The sequence below is a fragment of the Marmota flaviventris genome, chromosome 2, assembly GCF_047511675.1.
Source record: "Marmota flaviventris isolate mMarFla1 chromosome 2, mMarFla1.hap1, whole genome shotgun sequence".
Taxonomy (NCBI): Eukaryota; Metazoa; Chordata; class Mammalia; order Rodentia; family Sciuridae; genus Marmota; species Marmota flaviventris.
In genome coordinates, this window is record NC_092499.1 from 15,441,095 (window position 1) to 15,467,080 (window position 25,986).

The following is a 25,986-nucleotide window of genomic DNA, read 5'->3' on the forward strand; positions in this document are numbered from 1 at the left end:
ATATTCTATATATCAGGAAATGAAGGGCCATAGAAGTCACAGAGTAACATATGGGAAGAGTAGGGGGATAGCTTCTACACCAGCATTTGTCCCACCATCCCAATTTCAGGAGACATGAGGTTTTTGTGAATCTGGAGAGCTGACTTGACTTAAAACAAGTTTAGAGGGTTTTTTTTTTAATTTAATTTTATTTTAATTAGGTATATATGACAGCAGAATGTATTTTGATTCATTGTACACAACTGCAGCACAACTTTTCATTTTTCTGATTGTACATGATGTCGAGTCACCCCATATGTACAGTCACACATGTCCCTAGGGTATGACTTGGATAGGCAAAATTAATATTGTCAAATGGCCATACTACCCAAATCGCTATACAGATTCAATGCAATGCCAATTAAAATTCCAACGCTATTCCTGATGGAAATAGAAAAGGCAATCATGGGAAAAATAAGCTCAGAGTCTTAGTTCTCTGGGACCATTAGGAGTCGCACCCGCTGTCCCAGGAGTGGGGGGGGGGGCGATAGTGAATGGAGTGGAAGGACTTTGCAGTGGAATCCTCAGCTTCCTTGAGGTCAAGGGCTAAAGTCAGAGCTCCCAAGAGGGGTGGAAAAACTACACAGGATTTTCAAGCTCAATGAAACCAACACTGACCTCCAGGTAAGGGGGTAGCCTGGGTTTTCAGCAGCACCATAAAGCACAGGGACTTCAAAAGCTTTGGCTTTTTGCAGGGTTGGTTCAATGAAGGGGCCCAAGACCCCCAGGAAGGGCTGTGGCTGCCAGAAAAGACTATCAGTCATCTTTTTAGTTCCCAGTTCTTCTGCCTCCTGGGCATGATTTCTGAACCTCCATTTCCCCATCTGTAAAATAGGGACAATGATATTTACTTTATAGAGGTGGAATGAGAATTAAGTAATTCTTATAAAGGTCTTGACACGGCGCTTGGCAGATAGTAAGCACTACTTCTGTGGTACTGCGTGATCCAGACTAATGAGATTAAAATATATCTCTAGTTTAACTGAAAATTGATTAAAAGATCAACTGGTCTAAGGCAGTCGTTTCTGTTCACCAAAAGATAGCAAGGTGAAAATGAGAATTAATTTACTTGTTCATTCAACAAACAGCAGGAGGTGTTGAAGACCCTTTGTAAACTGTTTACAAGGGATGCAGAGGCCAGATAGTCTGTCTTGAGGGATAGGGCGCTTGTCTGATTAGTTTATGTCTGACTCAGGGTTTTCCCCTCCCATTATTCTCTTCAATGTTATTATGATTGACATAACAAAAATTGAGTAGATGCCCATTGACACATGGCAAATGGGCACCATGCAGCCACTTTAATATACGTGCTCTTTGTCTTCCAAGAATTCAGAATTAAGCTCTTCTAAATCCTTGTTTGTTGCTGCAAGCCCTGGTCCTGGCACGGAGCTGGTAGTCATCCTGGCTAATTGGAAATTCGGTTTGAGATGGATGGATGGATGGATGGATGGATAAAAAGTCTGGTCTTTGACTCCTTCTGCTGCTTCTGCCTACACAAGAAAGCATTCTCATTCTTTGCAGATGTGTTCTTGGCCCCTGTAGGCAGGCCTCAAGGCTGAGAGTGTGAACACACCCTTTTGGTAGAAATCATCTCCATTAGAAGCATATATACTTCTTATCAAGGATTGAAATGAATCCTATGTAGAATGTGTTGATTTTTTTTTTTTTCGAGATGGCTATATAACACCTTAGAAAAGGTGTTTCACATAAATTCTCTGAAGGAAGATAAGGAAATGTAAAGCATTCTCAAGTGAAAGGAGAAATAAGTACTAATTTTCAGATGGGGATCCAGGGCATAGCTCAGTCGTCGAATGCTTGCCTGGCATGCACAAGGCCCTGGGTTTGGTCCCCAGTGCCCCCAACCCCCACCCCTAAGATTGGGATTCCATTCTGTTCAATTTCAGAGTTTCCCAGATACCCAGGAGCCCTTGTAGGGAAGGCAGAGGGAGTTCCAAGGTGCCCTGCTTGAGCTGCTGGCTAACCGTACAGACATCCAATAAATATGCCTAGATAAGTGTTTGAAAACAGTTTTTACCTAATCTAAGGCATCGTGAAAAAAATAAACTCAAGATAGTGAGTGCAGTATCATTACCTGGCAAAATAAAAAATTGGAATTTGTACACTTGACCCCAAACTACAGTCATGTGGCATGTTAACAGTGTTTTGATCAGTAACATTCAATAGATCAATGTCCCATAAGATTATCAGGGAGCTGAAAAATTCCTATTGCTTAGCATTTTTACTATACCCAAATTTTCTATGTTTAGATATGTTTAAATACAGAAACACCATTGTGCTACAGTTGCCTAAAGTATTCGATGTTTTAACATGCTCTATAAGTCTGTAGCTTAGGAGCCACAGCTACACAGTAGACTTACCGTGTGGTTGGTGCTACCATCTGGGTTTGTGTACGTACACTCTGTGATGTTCACACAAGGACAATAGCCTAATGAATATATCGCTGTCATAATGTAACTGTATTTTTGAAATCCTGTTGCAGTGTGAAATCAAGATCTGGGTACCCTTGGGCCCTCTTACCTCTTCTCTTGGGTGCCATTCACCCCTCCTTCTCTAACCTCCCTACTGGCTCTTTCTACCCGTTAGCAGAGGTCCAAAGCCTGTGGGTTATCCTTCTTATTAAAAAGAAGATTAGCAAGCATTAGAGACATACCAGCAATTAAGACTTTCCCCCTGGTTTACAAAGGGGGGAATGCATTGGAAAAGATGAGCAGGCGTCTGTTGATAGTGCTCTGGGTTAAGAATGTTGATTCACACATTATCTCCTGAGGGAATCTGATGGTAGGCTTCCTTGCCATGGACAATGTGATATTGAGCCAACTGACCAGCATGATGCCATTCACATGTGGATTTCTGTGTCACACTGATTTTACTCTCATTCTGGTGTGTGCATACAAACACCCAGAATGGATATTTGAGCATTAACCTGGGTCTGAGTCATGTGGATTCAAACTCATAACTGCTCAGTGTTCCAACAGTGGTAGCATCGAATTAGTGCAAGTGAGAGCATTTGGGTGTAGCAGGATGGAATTAGGATCTGAGAAACTACTGGAAGTCAGAGCAGGGACCTCTTCCAGAGAGTCTGAAGAGGAAGGGCTATTTCAAAGTTGATAACTCCTGCAAGAGCGCAAACTTCAAGTTGGTCTACTTAATAAGACAAATATGTCATGAAGGAGAGAGGACTTTGGAAAGGGCATATCACTCCAAAGCCCAGCCAAATGACCTCTGAACAGTTGGACTTTAAACAAACACTGGGGCCCTAGTACAAGATGTGTTTGTTTCTGAAATGAACATATTTGATAGCTAGCAGTGTGTACCTGTTCCTATCATGTTATTCCTGCTGGGAGCAAAGGAAACTTACTCCCCCATGCCCCACGATACCAGAGGATACATTACCTCGCAGTGACACACAGTTTTCCAAGTGAATAAAAAGAGGCAGAGAATTGTCATAACCGCATAGGAGGATCTGAATTACTCACAAATTAAGATTTAATCAATTTTCCCTGTGATTACCTTGATCCAGTGAATGGACAGATTTTTTTTCCTGAACCAGTTGGATAAACTGGTACAATCAGGCACTAAGTTACATGGGAGGACTGTATGATTCTTGAATGTTCCATCAGAGGCTCTCTTGGGTGAATAAGGGAATTGCCTGCTCACCGCTCATTTAGAGTGGCACACGGCTCTGTCATAGGTAGCTAGCAGCTTGATAAACACTTCTAAATAGTGGTGGCTTATGTTCATTACAATATATAGCTTTATCCCCCACATGAAAGTAACTGAAATGTTAGTTATGATAATTTATTGCTGTCTATATAGATTCACGTAATGCATCTGGAAATATACAGACCTATATATGCATGTGTATATGTATAAACAAGTAAATTAGGTCATTCATAGGATTTCTTGTCTCCTTATGATATAGATATACCTTAATTACCACCGTGATATATCAGTTCTATTTTTATACTGTTCAGTCTCCACTTCTTTCTTAGTTCTTCTACCTGGGACACAAATATAGCCCCTGGTCGTCTATGTGCTTAACTGAACAAAAAATGTCAACAAGCTGCTATTTATTTTATTAAACAGCTTGAGCAGAGATGTTTGGTCTGATTGCCGGAAATTGTTAGCTTATCACTGAACTGCCCTGATGATTCTTATTATTCAATTTGCATTGCTTACAATAATAATTATTACTCCATAAAAGACCATGATGCTTTTATTTGTACAGTGCTTTCATTAATAATTTAATTGATGATTACATCCAAGTGGTTCTGCCACATATACATCAAGGGACTTAGAAACTGGCCCTGGGAACCTTGGGTAATCAGAATGCAGATGTCAGTTATAAGGCTTGGGGTAAGAATGGGGTGGTAGGAAGGACATGGCCATGACATTCAATTGGGTTTTGTGTGTGTGTGTGTGTTTGTGGTACTGAAGAGTAAACCCAGGGGTACTCTACCACTGAACTACATCCTCAGCTCTTTTAAAAAATTTTATTTTGAGATACAGTCTTGCTAAATTGCCCAGTCTGGCCTTGAACTTGTGGCCTTCCTACCTCATCTTCTTGAGTTGATGGGATTACATATGAGTGCCCCATGCCTGGCCCCCAACTGGTTATTTATACCCCCTCCCCCATATTTATTTCTGAACATTTTATTGATTCGCTGGTTGTGACTCTGATCTGGTAGTTTTAACCTAAGAAACTAGGTCTTGGTATAGTTATTTCGGTCACTAAAATGGCTAGGTTGGTACTGATTTATAAGTGAAAAAAGTAATAATGGCTAAAACAATAAATCTGACCTGAAATGATTGAATCAGTGGGTTCGCGTAAATAGCCTCTGTCCGTGGGGCCTGTTCTGCAGAATGATGAAGGTTTTATCGGCTTAGCTGATTCTCCCGGCAGCATCGCAGCTGTGTGAGACGTATATGTTTCAATATATCTTGCTATATAAAAACTTACCTTGTGGATTTTTTGTGCATAGGGCAGCACTACAAGTTTTGTCCTAACCCTACGCTTAATATATTATGTAAAATGATGAATTGAAATGTACCTTTAAAAGCATGAGATAATGGGGTTGAGCCTGACTCTGGTGGGTGTCAAGCAAATAGAAGATTTCCAGGTGGTCAACCCAGCCTGACTTCTGGGGGATTGAACACACCTGTTGGTTAAGATTGTCACGGAGGAAACTTTTCCCATCAGATGGGCATTTGTGAAAAGGATGGCCTTCTCCTTACTGGGGACAATGTTTTTGGAGTGGGTTTTACTGGCTGGCCTTTGCACCTGGCAACGTATTCACTGGGCTCAGGAAAGGAATCAGGGGTAAATTAACCTCAGAGAGGGGTCATGGGGATGGCTATAGAGCTCCTTTCATAATTTACCTTCCAGAAAGGAGTTTGCCTTCTCATAATTAAAAATCACATCTACACCTTTAAAAAAAACATAGCTGAGTTCCTGAGATAGGGGAACTCTATAGGTGTACAAACTATTTTAATTTAACAATCAACTATTAATTACTAATTTGGAAAAAGAAAGTCACTTCCTGGTGACCAAGTTGTGTGTCTGTGCCACTCAAGCTTGACTGGGTTATGGGGTAACAGACAATCTCCAAAACTCAGTGACATAAAATAATGACGTTTTAATTCTTGCTTGTTGTCCCTACCTGTTGGAGGTTGGCTGGGGACTGTGCCCATGTTATCCTTGTTCTCATCCCTGAATGGAGGCAGATGGGACATTCCCACCCCCGTGGCTGACGGAAAGGAGATCATGGTGAAGCATGAACTGGTTCCTAAAGCCGTCCATAGAGACAGGTTTTATTGGCCAGTGCTAGTCACATGAAGGTAGGTGGGGAAGTGTAGTATAACTGGAGAGACCTGAAATATTTATGGTGTCTTCAGTATCTGCCTTCGATGTTAGAGATAGAACTCTAGCAACCTAGCTTGGCTGAGGCAAGCAAGAACTGAGGACAGAATTTCTTGCATCCATCTGAGGAAGATGGAGCCGTCTCTTAAAGTAGGGGTGCTTCATCTCTTTAGTACCATCCTTTGGGTCTGGGCTCTAGCCCACCCCAATCTCCATTTCACACTCAGGTATCAGCCAGTGAGCCAGGCCTTCAGCATGTTTGTTATGCACACAACAAGGGGAGTCCTCCTTCTCCCCTTCCTGGTCAGCCAGGTGGCCACTTCCAAGCTTCGCCTAGACAGGAATTCTGAAATGGCCCCCGTTTCTTGGTTTCCCTTTCTTGGTGTTCACTCTGAATTATCTCAGTTTTTGAACTGATATGTTACATTTCATTTTTCTTAAATGTGTTCCTTCTTGCAAGGACAAGCCCTGGTTGATTTGGGGATCAATCCCTGCTTACAGCTGACTGGGATGGAAGGTTCTTTTCACTCATGATGATCAGAGAAACTTCTGTTTTCCTTGCTTCAGTTTTCTTCTTCTTTTTTTCCCCCTTTTCTTTTTTGGAGGTGCAGGGGTTGAACCCAGGGCTCCTGGGTGCTAGGCAAGCGCTCTGCCACACGGTCGTGCCCCCCATGCTGGCTCCCGCCTGGTCTCTGTTTGCCTGTGTCTCCGCCACGCTGCTCCCCAACACTGGCCCAGCGCCTCCCTGTTTAGAACAGGGCACTTGGGCCTGGACTTGCGATGTTGGCATAACAAGTTCCATCAGGACCTTAGTTATAGTCCTCACGGCCCAAAAAGGAATTTTTGTCTGGACAAGAGAGCCTGGCAGTGCCAGCAAATCCAGCCATCTGGAATAGAGCCACGAGTTGGGTAGGAATAAAAAGTGTCTCAGCGGACAAAGCAGTTATCTCCAAATCCTAGCACTAAACCTGGGTCCATCCTTACTTCTTTCTGTGTCTGGACACAGCCACGCCTCTGATTAGCTCTCCCCAACCCCGCGTTGGGGATGGAACCCAGGTCCCCGCACGTGCTAAACAGGCACTGTACCACTGAGCTACACCCCCACTTTAACTGTTTTCTGTATCCCCCCCTTTTTTTTCCTGCCCCTCCCCAGCGTTGGGGATGGAACCCAGGACCTTGTGCATGCCAGGCAAGCACTCTGCCACCAAGCTACTCCCTTGGCCCCCTGGTCCTCCTTTATAGATGAGAACACTGAGGCATAAAGAGGTTAAATAATTTGCTGAAAGCCTCAAAACTACAAATGGTAAAACAGACTTCTAGAGTTCTGGGCCCGGGGAGATAATCAATGCCTATGGTGGCAGCAGTGAGATAAGGGACAAGGTTGAGCTGTATTTAATGTTCTCGTTTGTGACAAAGTAGTAGAGAAATATGTCATAATTGTAGGATAGTTCCCTGTTTCAAAGCAGCCAGGTTTGTGTTGGATTCTAGTGCGTGCTGAGAAATTCCACCAAGTGGGGTGGCGGGGCCTGATTCTGCCAGGCGGGGGAGCTGCTGCAGTCCGGGTTAGCTGGGGTACGCGCGGGCGATTATGAAATGCATCTTTGCACAATCGAGATGAAAACCTGACTCTGCCTGTGTCACGATGATCACTTTGGTCCTGGTGTGCGAGGTGTGGGTGGACAGCCTCAGACTGCTTCCTGCAGTCCTCAGTGATCCGCCCTCTGTGGTGTACTTTACAGTTGACATTGTCATGCACACAACATCCTGTGCTCAAAATCATCCTTCAGGCCAGGCAGGTGTGGGTGCTGCCATAGCTGATATGGTTTGTCCCTCAAAACTCGGTTGAGATTTAATTGCCACTGTGGCTGTGTTGGGAGGTGGGGCCTGTAGGAGAGGATTAGCTAGTTAGGAGGGACTCACGCCTTTCTCTCAGGAGTTATCACCCAGGAGAGCAGGTTTTTATCAGGTGAGTCCTCCCCTCGTGTTTGGCCTCTTCTGCACACACTTACTTGCCCTTTGACCTCCCACCATGTTATCACACCATTGCCAGTTGCCACTGCTCTGTCCTTAGACTGCCCAGCCTTCAGAACCGTGAGCCAAGATGACCCTCGATTCTTTATAAACTCCCCAGCCTCAGGTATTCTGATAGCAAGAGAAAGCAGACTGAAGCAGGTGCGGATCCCGTCCTTTAGGTGGAGGCAGCGAGACTTAGAGGGATTTATCTGAGGTCTCCGTGCCAGTGGGTGAGGAGCCAGGGTCCATTCCCTCAGGTAGAGGGTGGTCTCACTCACCCTCATGCTACCTTGTGAATTCCTGCTCTGCTCATGCATTGGTGATGGGTGTAGGGGACAGAAGTTCATTCATTGAAGCAGATCTTTTTACTGTGCTAAGGAGCTTTGTTTCCCAGTTAAAGAAGTCCAGGATCCCAGAAAGGGTAGAGGAGGAATGGAAATGTATGAACCAGGTCATCACACGAACCACTTGGCTCTAAGACTGGACGGAGACAGGGGTAAGAAGAACAAGAGGAAAAGAGTCTTGAGCCACAGGCAGTTTGGGGACAAAGCTTTCCTTATCTGTTGTCTGTAGGCAGGAACCTTCTCTTCAGGGAAGCCCCTCAGCCCTGCTTCCTGGACCAAGGGTGTGGCTGAGACTCCCCTGTTCTTGGGATTGCTGGTGGGTGTCAGGGACGTACTCAACCTAACCCAGGCAGCCAAGTGCCCCACAACCTACCCAGTGAGGAAAGAGGCAGGGGTTGGCGAAGGCGTCCAACTCTCCTCCTGGTGCTTGGGTCTGGATGTCCTACCGTGGTCCCCAACAGGAGACTGACCACTGCTTTGTCTGCACTAGCAAGGTTAGGCATTAGCCCCTTAGGGGGCCCCTGGGTCTCTGTTTTTCTCACGTAAATTAAACAACTCACAATCTCATTCATAATGTAAAGAGGTTCAAATAAGAATAGCTTACTGCCTTTTCCCCCCTGTTTGTCTCCACTGTAAATTTTGAGAAGATCCACTTCTGGAGAGGGGCTGGGAAAAACAGCCCCCCACTCTGGTTTTGCATTGGGGTACACTGACAGAGTGTCTTGGGAAGGCATTTGACAAAAATCTGCCAAAATCCGTGATGCCTAGAACCAGTACGTTCATCCTTAGAAATACATCCTGTGTGTTCTTTCACCAAAATATTAAAACTGGTGAATAAGGACATCTTGTATTGTTTATAATAGTGACAGCAAATGGATACAGCCTCAATTTCCATCCCTAGGGGACAGTTTTAATGCACACATGATGTATCTTGGCACACTGGGAAGCATTTCAATATGATGATATGGGAAAGGCACAAAGACGAACAGTAACAGATAATTGCAGTCATAGTCATTGAGCACCATCTCCGTTCTAAGAAATTTATGTTTTGTCTTAGTCAGCTTTCCATTACTGTGAGAAATGCATAGGATAACAATCTTAGAAAGAGCAAAGGTTTACTTCGGCTCACAATTGTGAAGGTTTCAGACCACGGTGAGTTGGCCCTGTTCCTTCTGGACTTGTGGCCAAGCAGCCTATCATGGTGGGGACATATGTCAGAAAGGTCTTTCACCTCATAGGAGGGAAGTGGAAAGAGAGACAGGAAGGGGCTGGTCCCAGTTTTCCCCTTCAAGAGCACATCCCTAGTGATGTCACTTTCTTCTCTAGGTCACCTCTTAAAAATTCCACCACCTCCCACTTCTTTCCTTTTATGTCTCCTCCTGCTGTTTTGCCTTTTTTTTAAAAAAATAATATTTACATTATGTAGTCTGATTAGGTGGTTGAATTAGGGGCTAGGAAACTTTTTCTTTTCATTTTTCTATATTTAAAAAAGTATCAAGAAAATAATTGTGTGTCTAAGCAGAAAATGTGGACATAACCCTCAGGGAGCCCCCTCCACATTAGAAATTTTGCTGTTGTATTTATGGAGCATGGACCCATTCCCGTTTCTATGATGTGTCATGAAACCATGTTCCCTTCGCGGGACGCTGCGGGCAGGTGGTAGGAGACTTGACGGACACCTGGAGCAGATGCTGCCCTTGGGCCTCACCTTCTCTGCTGGAAGCTGGCTTTTCTCCCAGGACCAGCCCTCACTCTCTTCCCCAGTGGAGTCCGTGTCCAGGCAGGTGAGAGTCACTGGGAGGGGCGTGTGGGACACTGATGCCTCTGCCTGGCAGGCCCTGGCACGCTCCAGCAGGCCCCACCCTCAGCTGGGCCTCTCTGAGTTCATGATTGTCACGTTCACGAACAACGATGTGCACCGACAGTGAACACCAACCAACCCTCGCTCACGTCAGGCATGCTGCTGTCATCTAGGTGGGGTCTGAGTGCATCCCCAAGGGCTCCCGTGCGGGAAGCTTTGTCCTCAGTGTGGCAGTGTTGGGTGGCGGTGGGACCTTTAAGAGTGGAGGCTAGTGAAAGGTCACTGGGGGTGCCACCCTCAGAGAGAATTAATTCTCATGGGACTCTGGTTAGTTCTGGCAAAAGGGTTGTCGCTAAACAGCAAGCCTGGCCTCTTCCTGTCACATTGTGTAATCTCTCTCTCTCACCCACACTCCTGCCATAATGCCATTTTTCGTGAGGTGACTCAGCCCAGGGGTCCCTTACCAGAGACAAGCTAATGCTGGCACCATGCCCTTGAACCTCCAGAACTGTGAGCTAAATAATCCTCCTCTTTTCTTTAGTAAGGATCTAGCTTCAGGTACTGCGTTATACCAATGAGGAGTCCTCTAAACCACACTGTGATTGCCTCTTTATGCCCAAGCACTGTAGTTACTGTTTCATTAAGTGAGGATTCAGATGTTCCTCTTTCTTCCGCCCCCCTGGTGCAGTAATGAAACAGTGTGCACCCACCATGTTTTATGCCCCAGGGGATCAGCCTGGTGACGAGAACAGTAATTGAACTGAGAAAACCCCCACAGGAAGGGAAAAACTCAAAAGATATGGTCGACTCTTAGACCACGGCCCCAAGCCCTCTGTAAGAGGGTTCGCTTTGATTCTGGGTCTTGCATCTTGGTATCCCTCACCGAGATCTGTGCATACCTCTGTTATAGCTCTTGCCACAACGGGCTGTAACTGCTGTCATGGGTTGTGTCCTCACTAGTCTGTGGGCTCCTGGTTGGCAAGTTCTGACTTCTTCTCCCCAACTGAAGTACCTGGAACGGGCCCTCAATTAGGACTGCATCATGTTTCTAACACAGGTAAGGTTAGTGTGCGTGAGCCAAGCCATTGTCTGAGCAGTCAAGAAACACTGGACAGGAACCTGCATGAAAACCATCTTCCCTGAGCTGGCCATGGATCCAAAAAGAGGTGTAAAAGAAAAACAAATGGTGCTTCATTTTAGTTTAACACTCGAGCCCTGGAGCAGTGGTGTTGTGTCATGGGCTCCAGAGGCTGAGGCTCAAGTGGATGCCCCCTAGGATGATGGCTATGGGGCTTACACTCTCTGCTCTGGAAGAACTGAGGGCTACGGGAATAACTTGGATCCAGCACACTTGGCTCAAGAAACTCGTTATGGGTAAGAAGAGAGGGCTTCAAACTGGCCCGACTTGCAGCCTTCTGGAGAGAAACGGGGCAGGGGCGGGTGGGTGGGGTGGTTATGAATCTTTTCTTTTAAACATATTCTCCTAGAGTTTCCTAATAACATGCTAAACATCTTCTCCAACAGTTAGGTGGCAGGGGGCAAGATGAAGGAATACGTCCCCCACCATTTTTGGAGTACTGGGGATTGATTCCAGGACATCAAGCATGTGAGTCAGGTACTTTACCATTGAGTTACATCCCCAGCCCAGAACGTGCCCCTTTTGAGATGGATATGATAACATTATTTCACATCCCTTAGTATCTTAATCTGATGCATTTGACCTTGGATATCAGTAGGAAGAGGAGGAACTTGGTTCTATGTGATCAAAGAACTCACCAGAGTGTCCCTTCCTACAACCAAGGTGTTTTCCCCTAAGGCAGATCCTGCTTCCTCCTCAAAGTCCATATGTGTTTTTTTTTTTTTTTTTTTGGACGAATTTAAAATAATCTTCCAGACTTTCTTCCATCCAACAAAAATTCAGAGCTTCCTACTGTATAGTCAGGAACAGTTATCAAGGCAAAAGTCAATATTTACAAATCTTTTTTTTTAATTTTTATTGGTTGTTCAAAACATTACAAAGCTCATGACATCATGTTTCATTTTTTTTAAATTTTAATATTTATTTTTTAGTTTTCGGCGGACACAACATCTTTGTTTGTATGTGGTGCTGAGGATCGAACCCGGGCCGCACGCATGCCAGGCAAGCGTGCTACCGCTTGAGCCACATCCCCAGCCCAATATTTACAAATCTTATTCTAGTAGCCACAGAGCTAGTTATTTAGAGTGGTAGCTCACATGGGTTTCAGGGTGACCGTCTTTTCACTGCCATGACCCTAGTGCCCAGCGCTGCTCCCGACAGGTCTCCAGCATCCTAAGGATGCTGATGCCCAGAGAGGTCCCAGATACCCTTCCTCCAGCTTCCCCAGTGATGACCTCTTATCAGGAGACTGACATGGGTGCAATACTATTACCTGGACCAGGGGTCCATCTGGAGGTCTTGACCAGTTTTAACGTGGATGTCTCTTCATCTCGTTTAAACAGTCTGCTCATTGTTTCAGGAATGTCTGATTTATTTATTCCACGAATATTAACTGACTACCTACTACGTAGGTAGCAGTTCTAGAGAACCTGGGATGGAGAATTATGGTGCAGACAGAGGGCACTGTGGGAGCTCAGAGACTGGTCACGGAAAGCTATCCAGAAAGGGGTGAGTCAAGTCAGCCAGTGGGGTATGGAGATGGGAAAGGGTGGCCCATTCAGAAATGCCAAAGGAGAGGAGGGAATGAAGACAGCCAGGACTGGTAATCAGGCTACAAGGGCCCCGGGAGCCAGGCTGATACGTTTTGTGGATTCCTCATTGCCCAGCCGAGGTAGGAATTTGTAGAATAATTGACTGATTGATAGTTCTACTTCATTCATTTTCTGCATGCTCCAGTCTTTTATTTTATTTTACCTTATTTTATTTTATTTGTGAGTACCAGGGATTGAACTCAGGGGCACTCAACCACTGAGCCCCATCCCCAGCCCTATTTTGTACTTTTGTTTAGAGACAGGGTCTCAGTGAGTTGCTTAGCGCCTTGCCGTTGCTGAGGCTGGCTTTGAACTCACGATCCTCCTGCTTCAGCCTCCCAAACCGTTGGGATGACAGACATGTGCCACTGAGCCCCACTTCATGCTCCGGTCTTTTTGAGCAATGCCTACTACGTGCAGATCTGACCTAGGAGTGATGCCTGCGTGTAGCCCTCCAATGTCCTCCTCCCGGCAGAGCAAGAACAAAAAGAAGCAACAATAGGGCACCTGCTCTCTGTGCGCTCCCGCAAACCTGTGTTTTGCCACAAAGTGCCTGTGTTTGCATATCATTGGCATTTGTTAGACATGGAAAAACTAGTGTGGGATGCTATTTAGATGTTTCCTTCAAGTTTTCTGAAGAGGGAGTGGGATTTCTGTTCGTTGCTGGATCCCACGTAGATTCAACAGCTCCCATCCACCAAAAAAGGAATGCACGCTTTTAATCGAAGCCCTTAGTATTCGACTCTGACCTTTTGAGAATGTCATTTTGGGGTAGCAGCCTGTTAGACACGCCTGCAAGGCTTCACTGATGTTCAGGAAAAAGGTGTAACTAGAATGTCCCTGTCTTTTTAGAACAAAAGGCAAGAAGCAGAATGTCTCCCCCCTCCTCTCCAGGGAGGAGTCAGTCTCCTGGCTTTTTAGAGAAAGGAAGGTGAAGGGTGGCATCTAGATACGTGTGCTGTGCAGCCAGAGCTGCCAGAGACACATCTGGGCGTTCTCCAGCAGCTGCTGGGCAAAGTTTCCATTGTCTGTCCATTCCTGCTCCAGGGCTGACCACCTGAGTTGCTGTCATCCCATGCAGATGTGTGCCTCGAAGTCACCCTGCCGCCCAGAGCTATTCCTCAGACTTCCGGCACCCAACATGAGAATATAGGTCTCAGAAAGGGACTTTGGGGCTGGGAGCCGTGGCACATGCTTGTAATTCCAGCGGCTCAGGAGGCTGAGGCAAGAGGATCATGAGTTCAAAGCCAGCCTCAGCAACAGCAAGGCGCTAAGCAACTCACTGAGACCCTATCTCTAAATAAAAATACAAAATAGGGCTGGAGATGGGGCTCAGTGGTTGAGTGCCCCTGAGTTCAATCCCTGGTACCCCACCTACCCCACCCCCCAAAAAAAGAAAAGGACTCTGTTGTCCAGGCAGTTAGTTCCCTCCCTAGCAGGGTTCTGGGTTTCCTGATTTGTGTGACTGACTTGCCTTCTGAACCCAGGTAGCACTTGCCAAGACAAGAGGGGCATGAAAGCTGTGGCCCTTGGGAGTGAGAATGGGTGTGCTCTGGCCACCCACAGCCTCTTCCAAGGGTCATCCTCCCCGCCATGTTGGATGGACAGGAAGTGAATCCATTAGCAAATACTCACTTTCCACAGCTGCCTGGACAGGGCTGTGTGACTGTGCCCCCAACTTGCCGCATATCCTAGATCAAGTCCTTTAACCTTGCTGGCCCTCACTCTCCCACCTATAAAGTAACGGCTATGGGATAGATGACCTGAAGGTTTCTATAATGCCTGCATACTGTCATGGCACAGGAAAGGCTTGTGTTTGGTTGTGGATTTAAAATTCATGGGCTTGGGGCTGGGGATGTGGCTCAAGCGGTAACACACTCGCCTGGCATGCACAGGGCACTGGGTTCGATCCTCAGCACCACATAAAAATAAAATAAAGATGTTGTGTCCACCTAAAATTAAAAAATAAATATCAAAAATTCTCTCTCTCTCTTTAAAAAAAAATATTTAAAATTCACTCTGATTCAAAGGACCCTTGTTATGACCCACCTCTCTGGGGCACTGTGAAGAGATAGCATCATGGGCTGGGATGAAGCTCACTGTGAAGTGCTTGCTTAGCATGAGTGAGACCCTGGCTTCAACCCCCAGGACTAAAAAAAAAAAAAAAAAATAGTGTGAACTTTAGTATAACCCTTTCTTTTCTTAATCCGTTTTGTTGTTGTTGTCAATGGACCTTTATTTTATTATTTATATGCTCTGCTGAGACTCAAGCCCAGGGCCTCACACATGCTAGGCAAGTGCTCCACCACTGAGCCACCATCCCAGCTCCTAGGATTGCCCTTTCTAAGATTTCTCAAGACTATTGCTCTAAAGGAGCAACAGTGTCATAATATTGTCATTTTAAGTCATTACAAGATCATTTCACATTGTCCTGTTTCTCTTTAAAGGACGCAGCCTGTACAGTGCCAATGCACACCCTATTCAGGAAGCCAGCTAATGGTTAGTGATTCAGAGGATTGAGTTTACCCTCCAAGTAGGGACGCATCAGCTTATGAGCCTTCTTACTAGAGCAGAGGAGGGCGTAAGCGGTGGGGAGTCACTTTTTCTAGGCTCTTTGGATGGCGTGCGGATGAATTTGTTTTCTTTTGTCCTTTTCTACTCAGCAAATATCGACTTTGACTCTTGGCTGTGAGAGGCGCTGGACCCAGCGTGGCTAATCTTTAGTTAAGCACTTTATCTTCTCCAGGGCTAGATCAGCCAAAACTGGTGGCTGCAGTCCTTGACTGGGACCAGTGGGGGGTCTTGGTTGCTGAGGCTCACATGGAACCAGCAGAGAGGACTCCTCACCCAATACCAGTGGCCAGCAGAGCTGGGGGGCGGGGGGCAGCTGGATAACTTTTGGTCGTGGCTTGTTTTCAGGCTGAGCAGGATTGCACTTGAAACCTAGCGTATCCACAAGCCTTTTAGCCACGCTCCCTGTTGATGTTCATGTCCCCACTGAGCACAGAAGGAATGGGGTCATCTTCCTGAGGACTGCATGCTCAAACACTCGGTCAAAGGACACCACGGTGGCCACGGTTTACCTGCAAGCTGAGTTTGGGGGAGGACAATGTGCTAATCCCAGGAAAAGAAGTCCTTCAACAGGTAGTCCAAGGTGCACAGGAGAGCGGCTCCAGTGTCTGTCTCCAAAAGCCTGACAGGGGTTTCTAACCCAGGCTTAAGGCAAGGGGGGGCTGAGCCTGTGAGGCCCAGAGAGAGCCCCCGTTCAGGCAAGGGGAAGCTATTCATAAGACCAGACACAAAGAAATGACAGCTTTTTCTTAAAGGGAAAAAGCCCTGGAGGGTGGGTAGTGGAAGCATCTGATGTTGGCCATTCTGCCTCCCGTCCTCCAGGTCTCCCTCTCTGACTTCAGGAGTCGTGTTCAGGCAGGACCGATTTCCTGACTTAGCTCCACAACCCTCTACAAACCACCCACACCCACTCCCAAATTTCCATCAAAATGGAAAACCATGAGAAAGAGAGTCCTCACGGAGAAGATTCTTCCTGGTAGGGTTTCTGTCTGTGGGCCAATTTAGGTCCCTCCTGGCCCACAGAGCGAGAGCAGCATGGTCTCCTGATTCTTTCCACCCTTCCCCAGGGAGGTGCTCTTGTTCCCCATTTCCCGGATGAGAACACTGAGGTTTCAAATGGTGAAATAACTTGCCCCAGCTCATACAGTAAGAATGATACAGCCAGAGCATCTGACTGCAGGTTGCATGCTGGCAGCTTGGGTGCCATATTGGATTTCCCTAAGAAAACAGAATGAGCTATCTGGCAGCTAAAGCTGAGCTAAACCTCAATGGTTTGATCCAGGAGTGAACCAGAATGGCTGCACACCCCTTTACAGGAACTGCGTGATGGTGTCTGGAAACAAGGGACCAATGGATAATGTGCATAAGTCATTCTGAAGGAGAGATGGGAGAACCATTGGGTCTGAAGAAGAGACTGGGGCCAGGCATGTGGCTCAGGGGTAGAATGCTTGCATAGAATGCGTGAGGCTCTGGTTTCCATCTTTAGTACCATAAAAAAATTAAATAAATCAACAAAAATATATTTATTTAAAAGAAGAAAAGAGGCTATTGCAGTGTTGATTATTAACTAGCAGTTTCTAAAGGGCGAGTTGTAGACTTGAATTATGCAACTTTACGTGATTAGAGGACAGGCATGACCCCAGGGTGAGTTTGAGTTGTTAGTAATGGCAATAACATTTAGGTCCCATTTTGTGAGAACCTGCTGGAAACCAGGCAACTCCTGTAGGACATTTCCCTTACTTTATCCCCACATTTCCCCAAACCCTGGAAGGTGGTGGTTGTGAGTCGGCTTTTGCAGATAATAAAGCAAGGCTCAATCCCATTTTTCGTCTATTCATTCCAAAGCTACAGAGCACCTACTATGTTCCAGACATTGTTCTCATTGCTGGGGACGCCATGGGGCATAAGGTAAATGAGGTCTCTATTTTCTGGCATTTATACCAGGTACCAGTGGCCTGCCAGAGGCTGGGATGCCCATTTAAATTAGGAGAATGGAAAGCACTGGACCCATGACATAGTATGACAGCCTTGAACCTGCAGGGCACAAAGCCTCTTTAGTGGTTAGGATTTAATCAGGCATGTCACTATAGAGATTTGGATCCTTTAAGGGGGTTTCATTATTTCTTAGTATTTGTTGAAGGGATGATTATAGCAGAAGATCCAGAATGGGGCAGCTTGGGATTTGAAAATTGAAGTTTTAAGACTCAGCTGACTTGGGAACAGGCTGCAGAGGCTGGGCTGTCTTCTGGATATCCTGGTGGTCTGGGCTCCTTGCTGTCCTTCCCTACACCCACTCATCCCCCACCCCAAGCCCCAGGAGAGGTAGAACTTGCTGTGGGTCCCTCTCACACAGCTGCCCTTCCTCCAGCCCCACACTCAGCCTCACCCCACAGTGGACTTGTGAGACATCAGCCTGCTCTTTGGAGGTAGCTTAACATCTCTGCCCTGCCCTTTAGATGGTGGTAGCTAGCCCCTGCCCTGTGACCCCAGCCCAACTCGTCCCCGAGTGACAAACCTTCAGCTCTCCAGGTGACAGCCTCTGACATCGGCTGTGCTTCCGGCTGCATCAGAACCCTTTTCTCTCTCTGCTCCATTGACTCTGCACTGACTTTGGATGATACTAGTGGGTCTGTCTTCAATTCTTGCTTCTCCAACCTCCTGACCTCAGGCCCTGCCTCGCCCTTCAGTATTGCAGCAGCATCGGGAGGCCTCCCTTCAAGATTTGATCTCCCTGATGAGAAACCTGGAACCCTTGCCCCTGCTGACACCACTGACTCACTCACTGTCCTGCATTCTGACCATGACACAGGATGCCTCAAGCACAAAATATCTTTAGTGTGGGGTATTTGGAGCGTTGGGATTTTGAGCCATTTATCAATGGAATTCCTGGAATTACATTCACAGGCCACAAACAGGACTCTCTAGAACATATAAAACCAAACCCCAATTCCTTCTCCAGGAGACGATAAGGGCAAAGAATTCCCTTGGGCCAGGAATGGGGTTTCTGGATAAATAAGCTGTGGGAAGATGGAGAAGTTCATTTTTTCCTTTATTGTTTAATATTAAAAGTAATAATAATATTAAAAGCTGGCTACAGTGGTACATGCTTGTAAACTTGTGACTCCAGGAGGCTGAAGCAGGAGGATCACAAATTTGAGGTCAGCCTCAAAAACTTAGTGAGATCCACAGCAACTTAGCAAGACCTGTCTCAAAATTTAAAAGGACTGGGGATGTAGCTCAGTGGTCAAGGACCTCTGAGTTCAATCCTCCCCAAATAAAGAAATGTTAAAATAATAATATTAAAATCCCAGACAATGTAGAAGGACTTATGATGGAAAAAACGGTCCCTATTTTTTTTTTTTTTTTTGAGTACCAGGGATTGAACTCAGGGGCACTCGGCCACTGAGCCACATCCCCAGACCGATTTTGTATTTTATTTAGAGACTAGGTCTCACTGAGTTGCTTAGTGCCTCTCTTTTGCTGAGGCTGGCTTTGAACTTGCGATCCTCCTGCCTCACCCTCCTGAGCCACTGGGATGACAGGCATGTGCCACCACACCTGGCTAACTGATCCCTTTTTGAGAGACAGGGAGCTCCTTCCGGTTTTCTGCTATTACAATGCTAAAATAATCCTTTGGACATATGTATTTTTGCCCTTCTGTGTCTTTGTCAGCTTGCACCCAAGCCACTAAGACAAACAAAACACCATAAACAACACAAAAATACATACATAATACCAAAATTCTGTAGACCCGGTGGCTTAGACAAATGTCCCACCTCTAAATGCCAACACACTGGGGGGCTAGGGCTTCACTTAGGAATTTTGGGAGACCCAGACTGTTCACTGAGTAGGTCTGTAAGGGAAATGGCTGGATGAAAGCTAGTGGGCATTTTAAGTTTTAATAAATATGGCCAAATATGTCTCTGAAAATGATGAGACTCACTAAATACTCCCATCAGTACCGAACAAGAGTGCCTCTTTACATCTTTACCCACTCTGGGTTTTACCCATCTTTTAAATCTTGCTGCTAAGTATTTTTTTTTTTAATATTTATTTTTTAGTTTTTTAGGGGGACACAGTATCTTTATTTTATTTTTATGTGGTGATGAGGCTTGAACCCAGTGCCTCATGCATGCTAGGTGAGCACTCTACCACTGAGCCACGACCTCAGGCCTGTTGCTAAGTATTTTTAAACAGACAACATTATATTGTATCTGGTACAATTTAAGTCCATTTAAAAACATTTGTTAGAGGGCTGGGGATATAGCTCAGTTGGTAGAGTGCTTGCTTTGCAAGCACAAAGCCCTGGGTTCAATCCCCAGTACCCCCCACCACACACACACAAATTGTTAGCTGGACGTGGTCACGGTGCACGCCTGTAATTCCAGCAGCTGGAGGGGAGGCTGAGACAGGAGGATTATGGGTTCAAAGCCAGCCTCAGCAATTCAGCAAGACCCTAAGCACCTCAGCAAGACACTCTCACTAAATAAAATATAAAAAATGGCTGGGCTGGGGATGTGGCTCAGTGGTTGAATGCCCCTGGGTCAATCCCCAGTCCAAAAAAAAAAAAACGACCCCCCCCCAAAAAAAAATGTTTGTTACCTCAGCCAGGCATGGTGGTTCATACCTATAATCCCAGTCTTAGGAGGCTGAGGCAGGAAGATCACGAGTCACGAGTTCAAGTTCAGTCTCAGCAACTTAGTGAGCAGCTGTCTCAAAAAAATGTGAGGCAGGGCTCTGGATGTAGCTGGGTGATAAGAGTGCCCTGGGTTCCATCCACTATACTTAAAAAAAAAGCTTGTTATCGCTTATCCCTGGTGCAAAGAGTCTCAAGGTGTGACAGTTGCATTTTATTTTATTTTATTTTTTTTTTTAAATTTTTATTGTGGGTTGTTCAAAACATTACAGATTTCTTGACATATCATATTCCACACTTTGATTCAAGTGGGTTATGAACTCCCACCTTCACCCTATACACAGATTGCAGAATCACATCAGTTTCACATCCATTGATTTACAAATTGCCATACTAGTGTCTGTTGTGCTCCGCTGCCTTTCCCATCCTCCCCCCTCCCCCCTCCCCACCTCTCCCCTCCCCTCCCCTCCTCTCTCTCTACCTCCTCCACTGTATAACCCTGAGGGTCTCCTTCCATTACCATGCAATTTCCCTTCTCTCTCCCTTTCCCTCCCACCTCTCATCCCTGTTAAATGTTAATCTTCTTCTCCTGCTCTTCGTCCCTACTCTGTTCTTAGTTACTCTCCTTATATCAAAGAAGACATTTGGCATTTGTTTTTTAGGGATTGGCTAGCTTCACTTAGCATAATCTGCTCTAATGCCATCCATTTCCCTGTAAATTCTATGATTTTGTCATTTTTTAATGCAGAGTAATACTCCATTGTGTATAAATGCCACATTTTTTTTTATCCATTCGTCTATTGAAGGGCATCTAGGTTGGTTCCACAGTCTTGCTATTGTGAACTGTGCTGCTATGAACATCGATGTAGCAGTGTCCCTGTAGCATGCTCTTTTTAGGTCTTTAGGGAATAGACCAAGAAGGGGAATAGCTGGGTCAAATGGTGGCTCCATTCCCAGCTTTCCAAGAAATCTCCATACTGCTTTCCAAATTGGCTGCACCAATGTGCAGTCCCACCAGCAATGTACAAGTGTACCCTTTTCCCCACATCCTCGCCAGCACTTGTTGTTGTTTGACTTCCTAATGGCTGCCAATCTTACTGGAGTGAGATGGTATCTTAGGGTGGTTTTGATTTGCATTTCTCTGACAGCTAGAGATGTTGAGCATTTTTTCATGTACTTGTTGATTGACTGTATGTCCTCCTCTGAGAAGTGTCTGTTCAGGTCCTTGGCCCATTTGTTGATTGGGTTGTTTGTTTTCTTATTGTCTAATTTTTTGAGTTCTTTGTATACTCTGGATATTAGGGCTCTATCTGAAGTGTGAGGAGTAAAGATTTGTTCCCAGGGTGTAGGCTCCCTATTTACCTCTCTTATTGTTTCTTTTGCTGAGAAAAAACTTTTTAGTTTGAGTAAGTCCCATTTGTTGATTCTAGTTATTAACTTTTGTGCTATGGGTGTCCTATTGAGGAATTTGGAGCCCGACCCCACAGTATGTAGATCGTAGCCAACTTTTTCTTCTATCAGACGCCGTGTCTCTGATTTGATATCAAGCTCCTTGATCCATTTTGAATTCACTTTTGTGCATGGCGAGAGAAAGGGATTCAGTTTCATTTTGTTGCATATGGATTTCCAGTTTTCCCAGCACCATTTGTTGAAGATGCTATCCTTCCTCCATTGCATGCTTTTAGCCCCTTTATCAAATATAAGATAGTTGTAGTTTTGTGGATTGGTTTCTGTGTCCTCTATTCTGTACCATTGGTCCACCCGCCTGTTTTGGTACCAGTACCATGCTGTTTTTGTTACTATTGCTCTGTAGTATAGTTTGAAGTCTGGTATCGCTATACCGCCTGATTCACACTTCCTGCTTAGCATTGTTTTTGCTATTCTGGGTCTTTTATTTTTCCATATGAATTTCATGATTGCTTTCTCTATTTCTACAAGAAATGCCGTTGGGATTTTGATTGGCATTGCATTAAACCTATAGAGAACTTTTGGTAATATCGCCATTTTGATGATGTTAGTTCTGCCTATCCATGAACAGGGTATATTTTTCCATCTTCTAAGATCTTCTTCTATTTCTCTCTTTAGGGTTCTGTAGTTTTCATTGTATAAGTCTTTCACCTCTTTTGTTAGGTTGATTCCCAAGTATTTTATTTTTTTTGAAGATATTTTGAATGGAGTGGTTGTCCTCATTTCCATTTCAGAGGATTTGTCGCTGATATACAGGAATGCCTTTGATTTATGCGTGTTGATTTTATATCCTGCCACTTTGCTGAATTCATTTATTAGCTCTAATAGTTTCTTTGTAGAGCCTTTTGGGTCTGCTAGGTATAGAATCATATCATCTGCAAATAGTGATAATTTAAGTTCTTCTTTTCCTATTTTGATGCCTTTAATTTCTTTCGTCTGTCTAATTGCTCTGGCCAGTGTTTCGAGAACTATGTTGAACAGAAGTGGAGAGAGAGGGCATCCCTGTCTTTTTCCAGATTTTAGAGGGAATGCCTTCAGTTTTTCTCCATTCAGAATGATGCTAGCCTGAGGCTTAGCATAGATTGCTTTTACAATATTGAGGTATGTTCCTGTTATCCCTAGTTTTTCTAGAGTTTTGAACATAAAGGGATGCTGTACTTTGTCAAATGCTTTTTCCGCATCTATCGAGATGATCATATGGTTCTTATTTTTAAGTCTATTGATGTGGTGAATAACATTTATTGATTTCCGTATATTGAACCAGCCTTGCATCCCTGGGATGAATCCTACTTGATCATGGTGTACAATTTTTTTGATATGTTTTTGTATCCGATTCGCCAGAATTTTATTGAGGATTTTTGCATCTAGGTTCATTAGAGATATTGGTCTGTAGTTTTCTTTCTTTGAAGTGTCTTTGTCTGGTTTAGGTATCAGGGTGATGTTGGCCTCATAGAATGAATTTGGAAGTTCTCCCTCCTTTTCTATTTCCTGAAGTAGCTTGAAAAGTATTGGTATTAGTTCTTCTTTAAAGGTTTTGTAAAAGTCTGCTGTATACCCATCTGGACCTGGGCTTTTCTTAGTTGGAAGTCTTTTTATGGTTTCTTCTATTTCCTCAATTGATATTGGTCTGTTTAGGTTTTCTATATCCTCCTGACTCAATCTGGGCAGATCATATGACTTAAGAAATTTATCTATGCCTTCACTATCTTCTAGTTTGTTGGAGTATAAGGATTCAAAATAGTTTTTGATTATCTTCTGTATTTCTGAAGTGTCTGTTGTGATATTGCCTTTTTCATCCCGTATGCTAGTAATTTGAGTTCTCTCTCTTCTTCTCTTCGCTAGCATTGCTAAGGGTCTGTCGATTTTGTTTATTTTTTCAAAGAACCAACTTTTAGTTTTGTCAATTTTTTCAATTGTTTCTTTTGTTTCGATTTCATTAATTTCAGCTCTGATTTTAATTATTTCTTGCCTTCTACTTCTTTTGCTGTTGTTTTGCTCTTCTTTTTCAAGGATTTTGAGATGAAGTATGAGATCATTTATTTGTTGGTTTTTTCTTTTTTTAAGGAATGAACTCCAAGCAATGAATTTTCCTCTTAGAACTGCTTTCAATGTGTCCCATAGATTCCGATATGTTGTGTCTGTGTTTTCATTTATCTCTAAGAATTTTTTAATTTCCTTCTTGATGTCTTCTATAACCCATTGATCATTCAGTAACCTATTGTTCATTCTCCAAGTGATGTATGCTTTTTCCTTCCTTCTTTTATCGTTGATTTTCAGTTTCATTCCATTATGATCAGATAAGATGCATGGTATTATCTCTACTCCTTTATATTGTCTAAGAGTTGCCCTGTGACATAATATATGATCTATTTTTGAGAAGGATCCATGTGCTGCTGAGAAAAAAGTGTAACTGCTTGATGTTGGGTGGTATATTCTATATATGTCAATTAGGTCTAGGTTATTAATAGTGTTATTGAGTTCTATAGTTTCCTTATTCAACTTTTGTTTGGAAGATCTGTCCAGTGGCGAGAGAGGTGTGTTGAAGTCTCCCATGATTATGGTATGGTGATCTATTAGACTCTTGAACTTGAGAAGAGTTTGTTTGACGAACATAGCTGCACCATTGTTTGGGGCATAAATATTTATGATTGTTATGTCTTGTTGGTGTATGGTTCCCTTAAGCAGTATGTAGTGTCCCTCTTTATCTCTTTTGATTAACTTTGGCTTGAAATCTATTTTATTTGATATGAGTATGGACACTCCTGCTTGTTTCCGAAGTCCATATGAGTGATATGATTTTTCCCAACCTTTCACCTTCAGCCTATGTATGTCTTTTCCTATCAAATGCGTCTCCTGTAGGCAGCATATTGTTGGGTCTTGTTTTGTGATCCATTCTACTAGCCTGTGTCTCTTAATTGGTGAGTTTAAGCCATTAACATTTAGGGTTATTATTGAGATATGGGTTGTTCTTCCAGCCATATTTGTTTATTTCTGTTACTAAACATGGTTTGTTTTCCTCTTTGATTATTCCCCCCCCCTTTACTGTCCTACCTCCCACTGTTGGTTTTCATTGTTATTTTCCATTTCCTCTTCCTGTAATGCTTTGGCGAGGATGTTTTGAAGAGATGGTTTTCTAGCTGCGAATTCTTTAAACTTTTGTTTATCGTGGAAGGTTTTAATTTCATCCTCCATCCTGAAGCTTAATTTCGCTGGATACACAATTCTTGGTTGGAACCCATTTTCTTTCAGTGTTTGAAATATGTTATTCCAGGATCTTCTAGCTTTCAGAGTCTGTGTTGACAGATCAGCTGTTATCCTGATTGGCTTACCCCTAAATGTAATCTGCTTCCTTTCTCTTGTAGCTTTTAAAATTCTCTCCTTATTCTGTATGTTGGGCATCTTCATTATGATGTGTCTAGGTGTGGATCTCTTATGATTTTGCACATTCGGCATCCTGTAGGCTTCTAGGATTTGGGGTTCTGTCTCATTCTTCAAGTCTGGGAAGTTTTCTTGTATTATTTCATTGAATAGACTTCTCATTCCTTTGGTTTGGAGCTCTGTACCTTCCTGTATCCCAATGACTCTTAAGTTTGGTCTCTTAATGTTATCCCATATTTCTTGGATGTTCTGCTCATGGTTTCTTAACAGTCTTGCTGAGCTGTCTATGTTCTTTTCCAGTTGAAATACTTTGTCTTCATTGTCTGATGTTCTATCTTCTAAGTGTTCTACTCTGCTGGTAGTATTCTCCATTGAGTTTTTAAGTTGGTTTATTGCTTCCTGCATTTCTAGGATTTCTGTTTGTTTGTTTTTTATAACCTCTATCTCCCTGTATAGTTGATCCTTTGCTTCCTGGATTTGTTTGCGTATTTCGTTGTCGAAGTGATCTTTCATTGTCTGATTTTGCTGTTTAATGTCTTCCTTGATACTCCAGATCATCTGAAGCATGTATATCCTGAATTCTTTATCTGACATTCCATCTGCTGCAGCTGTTACCTCTTCTAAAGTTGCGTTGACCTGCATTGCTTGTGGTCCTTTCTTTCCTAGTCTTTTCATACTGCTTGCGTATCTTTCCTGCAGGCGCGGGCGGTGGCTCTGCTCTCTCCTTATTCCAATTGGGGTGTCGTGGCTACCACGCCGGCAGGTCACTGGGCCTGTTCTGGGAGCTGGCGGCGGCTCTGTTCTGCCCCTACTCCAATTGGGGTGACGAGTGTACCACGCCGGCAGGCCTCCGGGCCTGATCCGCCGGTCGGTTGCAGGTTTGCCTACCCTGCAGGCTCGGGCGGCGGCTCTACTCTGCCCCTACTGCAAATGGGGTGATGTGTCTGTCGTACCGGCAGGCCACTGGGCCTGTCCCGCTGGTCGGTCGCAGATCTGCCCACCTTTCGGGCACGGGTGGAGGCTCTGCTCTGCCCCTACTCCAATTAGGGTGTCATGGCTACCCCGCCTGCAGGATGCTGGGCCTGTTCCTGGCACGGGCGGCGACTCTGCTCTGCCACTACTCCAA

General features: G+C 44.5%; 1 protein-coding gene and 1 non-coding gene across 6 annotated transcripts in view; both read left to right on the forward strand.

The window, feature by feature from the left end:
• The window catches only part of Foxn3 (forkhead box N3), a 392,487-nt gene that overhangs the window by 115,053 nt on the left and 251,448 nt on the right, over positions 1 to 25,986 (forward strand). The window lies entirely within an intron of this gene.
• Positions 19,637 to 19,709, forward strand: Trnaa-ugc (transfer RNA alanine (anticodon UGC)). Its single transcript has one exon. It is a non-coding gene; the product is annotated as a tRNA-Ala (tRNA).